Source organism: Littorina saxatilis, linkage group LG16, assembly GCF_037325665.1.
Source record: "Littorina saxatilis isolate snail1 linkage group LG16, US_GU_Lsax_2.0, whole genome shotgun sequence".
Classification (NCBI taxonomy): domain Eukaryota; kingdom Metazoa; phylum Mollusca; class Gastropoda; order Littorinimorpha; family Littorinidae; genus Littorina; species Littorina saxatilis.
This window is the reverse complement of record NC_090260.1, coordinates 55,398,389-55,409,204: the sequence shown is the minus strand read 5'-3', so window position 1 is coordinate 55,409,204 and position 10,816 is coordinate 55,398,389. Positions and strand designations below refer to the sequence as shown.

Below are 10,816 nucleotides of genomic sequence, written 5' to 3'. Positions count from 1 at the left end.
TGATCTGGAAATCTCCGCTAAGCAGTTCAATAACATAATTAGTACATGGCTAAAGCATTTTTGCTACTCCACTCAAAATATGTCTAACTACGCACTCGTACTCTCTCCCTAACATGTCTAACATAACACTTGTTCATGCACAATTGTTTGCGGATTAGTAAAATTTGCGTGAAATATTGAATTGCGAATTTTTTAATTTTTGTTGTTGAAAATTACGTAATCTTCAAAATAGATGAGTGTTTACTGAAGCGATAAACTATTTATACAAGTTAATAAGAATGGTTTGTAAGATCAAATACAAACCAGCAATACAACTGCTGTCGATAGATTACCCCCCTTGACTTCTCTGTCTGTTGGGTCAAACTACGCGTCGCCAGACATTTCTCTTCTAGTGGCTCCATAGCATGAGATACAGGCTCCGAGGCAGAAACTGCTTCGTTCTGAACTTGAATACATCGGTTCCTCTCAGTTACATAGTCTTTTAATTCCTTCTGTCGTTTCAATGCAACAGGTAATCAAGCCTGTGAGTGTTGCATACTGTATCAAGTTCTGGTGTATTAGCGATCGAAAAGTTTACGAGGTAGTTGCAGAATCGATGTTTGTACGTACCTTTCTGGTCAGTTATCAGGAGATAAAAATTAAAAACAAATGACATGTATGCAACATAAGAGGCTAAAAGGCTAAGAAACTTGATGCCTCATCTGTCTCGGTTGCTAGTCTTCATCGTTCATACTCATAGCATATATAGCAATACCATTTGTTGTGTAGAATCAATATGTTATTTTTTTCTGAAATAAAATATTCACGAAGAGGGTTCGATTCTGATCGAGTGAATATATGTGTCAAAAGCTGAATAAAACAATGCGTTTGTCTTTGACTGGTGAAGTAGAGCTGAAGCTTTTTGTGCTGGATGTAAGCTTAGTTGGTTTTATCACACACACACACACACACACACACACACACACACACACACACACACACACACAACCCTGATGTTTGTCAAAAATGTTGCATGTTCCTGCTTCACAAATGCCTGCACAAAAGCACACGGATGTACACGTACCTACCTACATACCCGTGCAAACAATCTACCACTGCAACACCACAGCCCCACACATTTATCCAAAAGTTGTCTGAATATCAATACTGGCAATCTTGGTATTGAACGGGGAACTCTACTTTCATGGCGTATGTGGTCTAGGTCTCATTTTATACATCAGACATGGGATTCTTCCGTAAAATTACGGAATTCCGTAAATTTTTAGGCTCCAGGGATCATTCTTGAGATTCGTGCAAATCCGCTGAGAAAATTTTGGGGTATATGTAGGTATAGACCCAAGTTTTTCGGCCGGTCCGCTGATCGCGACGCTCCATTCCATACTATTCTTGAACGGTTGGTTCATAAAACGGTCAGACTGTTGCTGGTCGATCCGTATGGGAACGCGCTCTGTGTCTTTGTCTCCCACAGTCACCGTTTCAACGTAGCTATCGGGGATTCAGTATAAGCATACCGTATGAGAATGATTCGGCGCCATTTTTACATCGCTTTGAGCCACTTGCCAAAATGATGAGGAAGCTAAAGCGAGACGAAACCGTTCTATCCCGGGAAATTGACCAGCAGAAGTACAAGAAAAATCTCTGGAGATTCGACTGGCTCGATGAAGTTGTATCATTGAGCTGGAAATACGAGAAAGGCCAGAAGACACAAGACGTGAAACTGAAAGTTGGCGATGCTTTTGCTAAAATCAACTTGCCGGGAAAAGCTCAGTGCACTTTGTGCAACGATGTTAATGTTATCAACTACGGTTCCAATGGAAAGACTGCCCTCAAAAGCCACTTGAAAAGCAACAAGCACCTGACTGTCCTGAAAACCCAGTCGTGTAATCAGTAACTGGGGTCGTTTGGCACCGACAAGGTAAGAACATTGAAACCACACCGTCACACGCCACCACCCCCCCCATCCCTGCCTCTCTCTCTCTCTCTCTCTCTCTCTCTCTCTCTCTCTCTCTCTCTCTCTCTCTCTCTCTCTCTCTCTCTCTCTCTCTCTCTCTCTCTCTCTCTCTCTCTCTCTCTCTCTCTCTCTGTGGACCCTACTGGGGGCCTTCTGCGGCCCCCAGACCCCCACCTTTTTTTTTCCTTAATTATCACTTTTTCGGAATCCCATGTCTGATACATGCTAAACCACCCTTACAAAAATAAAAAGCCACACATCGTGTAAGCTAATCGACTAAGCAAAAACCAGACACGCGAACAAACAAAAAAACGAATACTTTGATTTTCAACAAACTTAATAACAGATTTAGGTAAATAATTATGCCATGCAAGGAACATTTCTATTGAATTCGGTCGATGCTTAGATCTAGAAAAACACCAGCTCACTTTATGGGGATTTGAATAGTGCTGTTTCATGAGTTCCAGATCTAGACTGAAAAGGTAGTAGAACATTTATTTTTAGCTTGCAAAATTGAACTTGCCCTGCAGTCACCTTAAGTCGAACTGCTTTCCCTGCCACCGGGTGCAGCAGTTTGGCGGGGGGAGGGCCATAGAGTCGGCAAACTGGGAGTGGAACTTGACGAAATGTCACCTAGGGCCTAGTACGATAGCTTCTCTTCGGATTGACGTACAAACAGCGTCAGGGCCGCTTCAAACTTACATACGGATTACGATTCCTATCCCCAGTTTCTCATGTTGGTAACCACTGGCTATTTGTCAGATGTGTCATTCTCCCACATTTGAACGATGCTGTAGTGCGAGCCGGTCAAAATGCCCTTTAGTTGTCAAACCACGTTCTCTTTTTCCGCACAAACTGTTTTGCGTTCCGGACCGGAACACACTGAGGAGATGATCATTGACTATTTCTGATTGGACAATGATGCCAACGCCCACATGACCCTAGCTACAATGTCAAGGTCGGAAAGTCGTGAATTCTTTGTCGGTTCCTGATTCTAAAAACTTATAGATATGATATGTTTGGATTAAAAACACGCTCAGAAAGTTAAAACGAAGAGAGGTACAGTAAAGCGTGCTATGAAGCACAGCGCAACCGCTACCGCGCCAAACAGGCTCGTCACTTTCACTGCCTTTTGCACTAGCGGCGGACTACGTTCAATTTCATTTTGTGAGTTCCACAGCTTGACTAAATGTAGTAATTTCGCCTTACGCGACTTGTTTTATTCTTAAACTTGAGATGTTTGGATGGTGCTTTCTTCTCTGTTTGAGTTTCCAGTTTGTGATCGGCTAAAACGCAAAACCATGTTTTTGAAGGGCAAAATAGTTGAGTTAATGACACACACACACACACACACACACACACACACACACACACACACACACACACACACACACACACACACACACACACACACACACACACACACACACACACATCGCTACGGCTACTTGTTAGAGGAATGAGAAAAAATGTAGTCGAAACTATTTTGTATGTGTATTGGTTTTGTTAGTTGGATCGATTGATAGGGGTTTGCGGGGGCGGCTTGGGGGGGGGGGGGGGGGGGGAGTGGTGTTAACCCGTGATTTGTAAAACTGTACAAACATTTTACAAATTACGTCGAACCTAAAACCGCGATTTGTAAAAATGTACAAATGTGAAAATATTGCATTCTACAAAGTAATGCATGCCTTTTATTATTATTACTATTTGTTGTTCAGAGCCTCTACGCTGAGTGGTGGGGGTGGTTTTAGATCCACATCCCATTTTGGTGCAATCCCATTTTGCCGCCGTCCCATTTTTTGCCCCATCCCATGTTCGCGACATTTCACAAGCCAAACGTCATTTTACTAACATGTCATAACAATAGCGCAGCATCCCATTTTGACACCATATCCCATTTGGCCGCCATGCCGTTTCACCGCCATTCCATTTCGCCCCCATCCCATTGTCGCGGCATTTCACAAGCCAAACGTCATTTTACTACCGTGTCATAACAATAGCGCGACATCCCATTTTGACACCATCCTATTTGGTCGCCATCCCATTTTGATTTATTCATCTTGCCAAGCCTCACTATAGGCTACTACTATATTGCGTTAGTCAGCTAGAGAGACATTCCGTTTACGCGAAATCCCATTTTTGCCACAATCCAAAATGTTGCGAAATAGGGATGGCGTAGTCAGTCGGCTAAGGACCGTTTTGGTTACTTTTTGGCGTCACGTTAGCAAACACATTTTTCTGATAGATTTTAACACCACAACACTAAATCTAAAGTTTTGGGGCAATATTCCAAACCAACGGTGAGAAAAACGTTGGTTTGTGTGTATGTTTTCCTTCTTTGGCGTTACTATTCTTGTTTTGAGGGTTGGGTTCATAAAACGGACATAAAACTTAAACCGCTTGACAGAAATGCTATAACTGTAAATCATTCGAAAGGGAAGGCATTCATGTACACGTTTGTGCCACTTAAAATGACGTCATAATCTGTTTATTTTGTGAGCTTGACAAGAAGAGCGGGGTAGTAGTTGCGCTGAGAAGGATAGCACGCTTTTCTGTCCCTCTCTTCGTTTTAACTTTCTGAGCGTGTTTTTAATCCAAACATATCATATCTATATGTTTTTGGAATCAGGAACCAACAAGGAATAAGATGAAAGTGTTTTTAAATTGATTACGAAAATTTAATTTTGATAATAATTTTTATATTTTTAATTTTTAGAGCTTGTTCTTAATCCAAATATAACATATTTATATGTTTTTGGAATCAGCAAATGATGGAGAATACGATGAACGTAAATTTGGATCGTTTTATAAAAAATATATATTTTTACAATTTTCAGATTTTTAATGACCAAAGTCATTGATTAATTTTTAAGCCACCAAGCTGAAATGCAATACCGAAGTCTGGGCTTTGTTGAAGATTACTTGACCAAAATTTCAACCAATTTAATTGAAAAATGAGAGTGTAACAGTGCCGCCTCAACTTTCAGGAAAAGCCGGATATGACGTCATCAAATACATTTATCCAAAAAAAAGAAAAAAACATCTGGGGATATCATTTCCAGGAACTCTCATGTCAAATTTCATAAAGATCGGTCCAGTAGTTTAGTCTGAATCGCTCTACACACACACACAGACACACACACACACGCACATACACCACGACCCTCGTCTCGATTCCCTCCTCTACGTTAAAACATTTAGTCAAAACTTGACTAAATGTAAAAAGGAGGAATAATTGCAATCTCACACACACACACACACACACACACACACTTACACACACTTACACACACACACACATGCACACACACACGTACGCACGCATACACACACACACACGCGCGCGCGCGCACGCACGCACGCACGCACGCACACACACACACACACGCACACACACACACAAAGACACATACACAAACATACCGACAAAATGACAGACATACACACAGTGAGACAAACCGACACAGAAACCCCCACACATGCACGCACGCACTTATGTACGCGAACAAAGACGTAGAGATGCTTATAGAGAAACACTTACGCAACCAAAAAAACACGCACACAAACACACAGACAGACAAACTTCATTCTTGGTAGAGAAATGCATTTCTTACTGTGTTGCTTTCTCTTTAAGTGCACCTACCTCGCAGAGAGAGAGAGAGAGACAGAGAGAGAGAAAGAGACAGAGAGACACTGAGAGAGAGACAGAAAGAGAGACAGAGAGAGAGACAGAGAGACAGAGACAGAGACAGAAAGAGAGACAGAAAGACTCAGAGAGAGAGACTGAGAGAGAGAGACACACACACAGACAGACAGACAGAGAGACAGAGAGAAAGAGAGAGATAGACAGACTGCTAGACAGACAGAGGGAGAGACAAACATACGAACACACAGACAGACATAGACAAACACACAAACAAAGACACACAGACAGACTTCACTATTGTATGTGCAAGTAATTTTGTTAAACCACACGTTACGTTCACTACTGAACGTGTAACCATGTAAAACGTTACTATCTCTTTATATGTGTTTACTTGCATTGTAATCCTGGGGGGGGGGGGGGGGTATAAATGTATGTAACGCGCAATACATGCCTTTTAACTTACTAGAATTGGAATTGTCATTTAAAGACTAGCATAAGAGTGTGACACGTGGTTCATTCGTTATTACCTTATTACAAAAAGAAAAAGATAACGGCACTGACGCTACCGGAAATAGAATTTATCAGTGAAATTCTACCATCAATTTAGTAATCGATGCGATGTAAAATTATCCTAAAACTGTGGTATGATCACGACATCGTTTAGCATTTAGGATCAAATGGTGCCAATGTGTCCACAATGCACTAATCACAGACAACAGTTATACGCTTTACGTACATGTAACTCTCCAACTGACATTGTCTGCCACTTGAAACAAATGATTTTCGAAGGAAAATTAACTCCTATATATAAATATTATGTATGATTTTTAATAATTACTTGCACTTTTTGAAAATAAAGCTTTTTCTACGATAAGGTGTTTACCTCCTAAATGTAAAAGTCATCCGGTAGAAAAACCGGAAGTATCGTGTACTAAGCATATGTATATGTTTAAAACATTAATTGTGTTAATGTAGAACATCTTGCCTATGTATATGTTTAGGTTTTGAATACTTTAGGGGAAAAGCATAGCCATTATTCCGTCATCTTTAACTAACACCCCTAATCTCAGGGCCCATTTTGTTAGTGGGGGTAGGGTTTCAATCAGTCAAAAATCTCTTTCATTCAACATTGTCTGCCATTTCAAATACATACACGTAATTGCACAATGTCTTGAATTGTAAGATGCTTTAACTGACTATACCAAGAAAACCTGCACTTTTTGTAGAATTAGTTTTTTTTCCATGATTTATGTTTAAAAATGTCAATTCTTACGACAAAAAATGCTAACAGTTGCCTCACCAGACGACACGTACCTACGACGTGAATCGTGTCTGCCAATTAAAATGCATATATTTTGAAATAAGGGGAATCATAACATATTTCACTGTGAAGTGTCTCACTCTAATATCTTCTGGGTTCATGGTGTATTTGGTTAAGTGAATTGCAGATAAGGTTTTTTGAAAATGACAGCTATACATATATTTTATTAAAACTGAAACTGGTGGAGTGAAAAACAGACCTGTTTTGAAGAAGTCGTACTAAAATCATTTATGGCCTTGAACTTCACAGTTTGCGTGTTATCTTTTAAAGAAAACCCGTTTTCATCACTAACAATGACCTAATTTACACATACATATCGGTCGGTCATAGTCGCGTTTTTATTAGAGAGGTAGTGTATAAAATGTCGTTTTGTACGTTTAAATTACATGTCCATTATTTTAGTCATATATCAATCAATAAGTAAATGCGCATACTTTTATTAAACGTTACTTTCACTTTAAGATCGCTTCTAACATTTAGTATAATTTCTGACAAATGCACGCTATGTAATAAATTGATAATATTATGGACGCCATGTGGTAAAACCGGAAGTTGAATTATTTTGCGATAGCAAAATCCTTTTACAATGATCACTTTCCTTTTATATTGAGCTGATCTTTAACGTTATGGGTAAAAATCTAACATATTGAACCAAATTATCCGTTTTCAAGCCTGTGTATGTGTAAACTCTTTTTTTTCTTCGACCCGGTTCGGTTTTCGGAGTTGATTCAGAATCATCCATTATTTATCTTATATGACTGTTGTTTTCCTCGGTAAATTAACAATTGTTGATGTAAAATAATTCTAGCTGTGAGAATAAACAATTTTCAAGATGTTTTTGATTGCGGTTTCAACCAGGCGTTCAGTTAGCTATACATATCGATTGAGAAAATGGCATTTCCTGTTTTGTCGTCCGCATGTTATACAGATGTTGTTAAAAATAAAACTGTGTATACGAATTAGGCATTTTACTTGCTGTCTGATGGCAACAATCTTTAGCTTTCGTTTAAGGTATAATTTGCTTATATCCGTATGCAGTCAAGCGGTACATGACGTTTTTTTTGTAACCTACCCCCTGCGTCATGGCTGCATTTTTGCAGAATATGGGTCATGTTACAAAAACGCTTCTCATTCTTAGGTGGTTGGGTTTAGCCATTTGTCGTTTACCGAACTGTGGCTGCAAATAAAACGAACTTTCCAAAAAACATAATATCTAATGTGACCACCAAAAGTAACCCTCCCACTATAGCCAGCCAGGTGACTAGCGGCGAAATGGGATGACGGCAAAACACCATGGCGACAAAATGGAATGTGGCGCTGGTGGTATGACACGGTGGTAAAATGACACTTGGCCTGTGAAATGTCGCGAAAATGAGATGGGGGCGAAATGGGCTAACGGTCAAACGAGATTGCGCCAAAATGGGATGTGGAGCTAATGGTACATGATATGGTGGTAAAATGACACTTGGCAAACCTCCAAATTTCACACAAGTGTACAGACATGACACAAAAAAATGTCATCAAATTTCAGAGTCATCGCATGAAAATGTTTGCTGGAGAAGGTAGTGGAATTCTCCTTTTTACATTTAGTCAAGTTTTGACTAAATGTTTTAACATCGAGGGGGAATCGAAACGAGGGTCGTGGTGTATGTGTGTGTGTGCGTGTGTGCGTGTGTGCGTGCGTGTGTGCGTGCGTGTAGAGCGATTCAGACCAAACTACTGGACCGATCTTTATAAAATTTGACATGCGAGTTCCTGGGTATGATATCCCCGAACGTTTTTTTCCTATTTTTGATAAATGTCTTTGATGACGTCATATCCGGCTTTTCGTGAAAGTTGAGGCGGCACTGTCACGCTCTCATTTTTCAACCAAATTGGTTGAAATTTTGATCAAGTAGTCTTCGACGAAGCCCGGACTTCGGTATTGCATTTCAGCTTGGTGGCTTAAAAATTAATTAATGACTTTGGTCATTAAAAATCTGAAAATTGTAAAAAAAAAAAGTTTTTCTAAAACGATCCAAATTTACGTTCATCTTATTCTCCATCATTTGCTGATTCCAAAAACATATAAATATGTTATATTCGGATTAAAAACAAGCTCTGAAAATTAAATATATAAAAATTATTATCAAAATTAAATTTTTGAAATCAATTTAAAAACACTTTCATCTTATTCCTTGTCGGTTCCTGATTCCAAAAACATATAGATATGATATGTTTGGATTAAAAAAAACGCTCAGAAAGTTAAAACAAAGAGAGGTACAGAAAAGCGTGCTATCCTTCTCAGCGCAAGTACTACCCCGCTCTTCCTGTCAATTTCACTGCCTTTGCCGTGCGCGGTGGACTGACGATGCTACGAGTATACGGTCTTGCTGCATTGCATTGCGTTCAGTTTCATTCTGTGAGTTCGACAGCTACTTGACTAAATGTTGTATTTTCGCCTTACGCGACTTGTTAGATCTACACAACCCTAATATAAGCAGTCTTAAAATGGGGGTAAACTTGCAGAGGTTATAACAAAGAATATCTTATAAAACAGGGTCTGGAAAATGTCTTGTTGGGGGTCATAAAAGGGAGGGAGTCTTCTGTGAGATCAGGCGGTTCAGGGAGCAGGCGGGGGTAACGAAGGCGAGTCGTGTGTAAGGATTTGCTTTTTATATTTAGTCAAGTTTTGACTAAATATTTTAACATCGAGGGGGAATCGAAACGAGGGTCGTGGTGTATGTGCGTGTGTGTGTGCGTGTGTGTGTGTGTGTGTGTGTGTGTCTGTGTGTGTGTGTAGAGCGATTCAGACTAAACTACTGGACCGATCTTTATGAAATTTGACATGAGAGTTCCTGGGTATGAAATCCCCGAACGTTTTTTTCATTTTTTGGATAAAATTAATGTCTTTGATGACGTCATATCCGGCTTTTCGTGAAAGTTGAGGCGGCACTGTCACGCCCTCATTTTTCAACCAAATTGGTTGACATTTTGGTCAAGTAATCTTCGACGAAGCCCGGACTTTGGTATTGCATTTCAGCTTGGTGGCTTAAAAATTAATTAATGACTTTGGTCATTAAAAATCTGAAAATTGTAAAAAAAAATAAAAATTTATAAAACGATCCAAATTTACGTTGATCTTATTCTCCATCATTTGCTGATTCCAAAAACATATAAATATGTTATATTTGGATTAAAAACAAGCTCTGAAAATTAAATATATAAAAATTATTATCAAAATTAAATTGTCCAAATCAATTTAAAAACACTTTCATCTTATTCCTTGTCGGTTCCTGATTCCAAAAACATATAGATATGATATGTTTGGATTAAAAACACGCTCAGAAAGTTAAAACAAAGAGAGGTACAGAAAAGCGTGCTATCCTTCTTAGCGCAACTACTACCCCGCTCTTCTTGTCAATTTCACTGCCTTTGCCATGAGCGGTGGACTGACGATGCTACGAGTATACGGTCTTGCTGAAAAATGGCATTGCGTTCAGTTTCATTCTGTGAGTTCGACAGCTACTTGACTAAATATTGTATTTTCGCCTTACGCGACTTGTCTTGTTATCCTAGAGCTTAGCCTTTGGAACAAAACATATATTGGAATGTCTAAAACATTTCTGCAAAAGTTAAATTCATTCTCGTGAATAGTTTTGAAATTATCTTGTCATCCGTAAACAAATATGTTTCTATTCATCACTTTGCTTATTTTTCATTTATTCAACATACCTTGAAGCACATTTTAACCACATTATAACAGTTCCGTTTCATGAACGTTGTGGTCAAATAACTTGAAGAGAAAACTGGTGTATTTTAAGGTAGCTCCTATACCCTCAATCCTTGATAATCTTAAACTGTGTGTGTGTGTGTGTGTGTGTGTGTGTGTGTGTGTGTGTGTGTGTGTGTGTGTGTG

General features: G+C 39.3%; 1 protein-coding gene across 1 annotated transcript in view; it reads left to right on the top strand.

Moving 5' to 3' along the window:
- Nucleotides 1–10,816, top strand: part of LOC138950077 (uncharacterized) — a 239,617-nt gene that overhangs the window by 81,950 nt on the left and 146,851 nt on the right. The gene's annotated exons all lie outside the window — the stretch shown is intronic.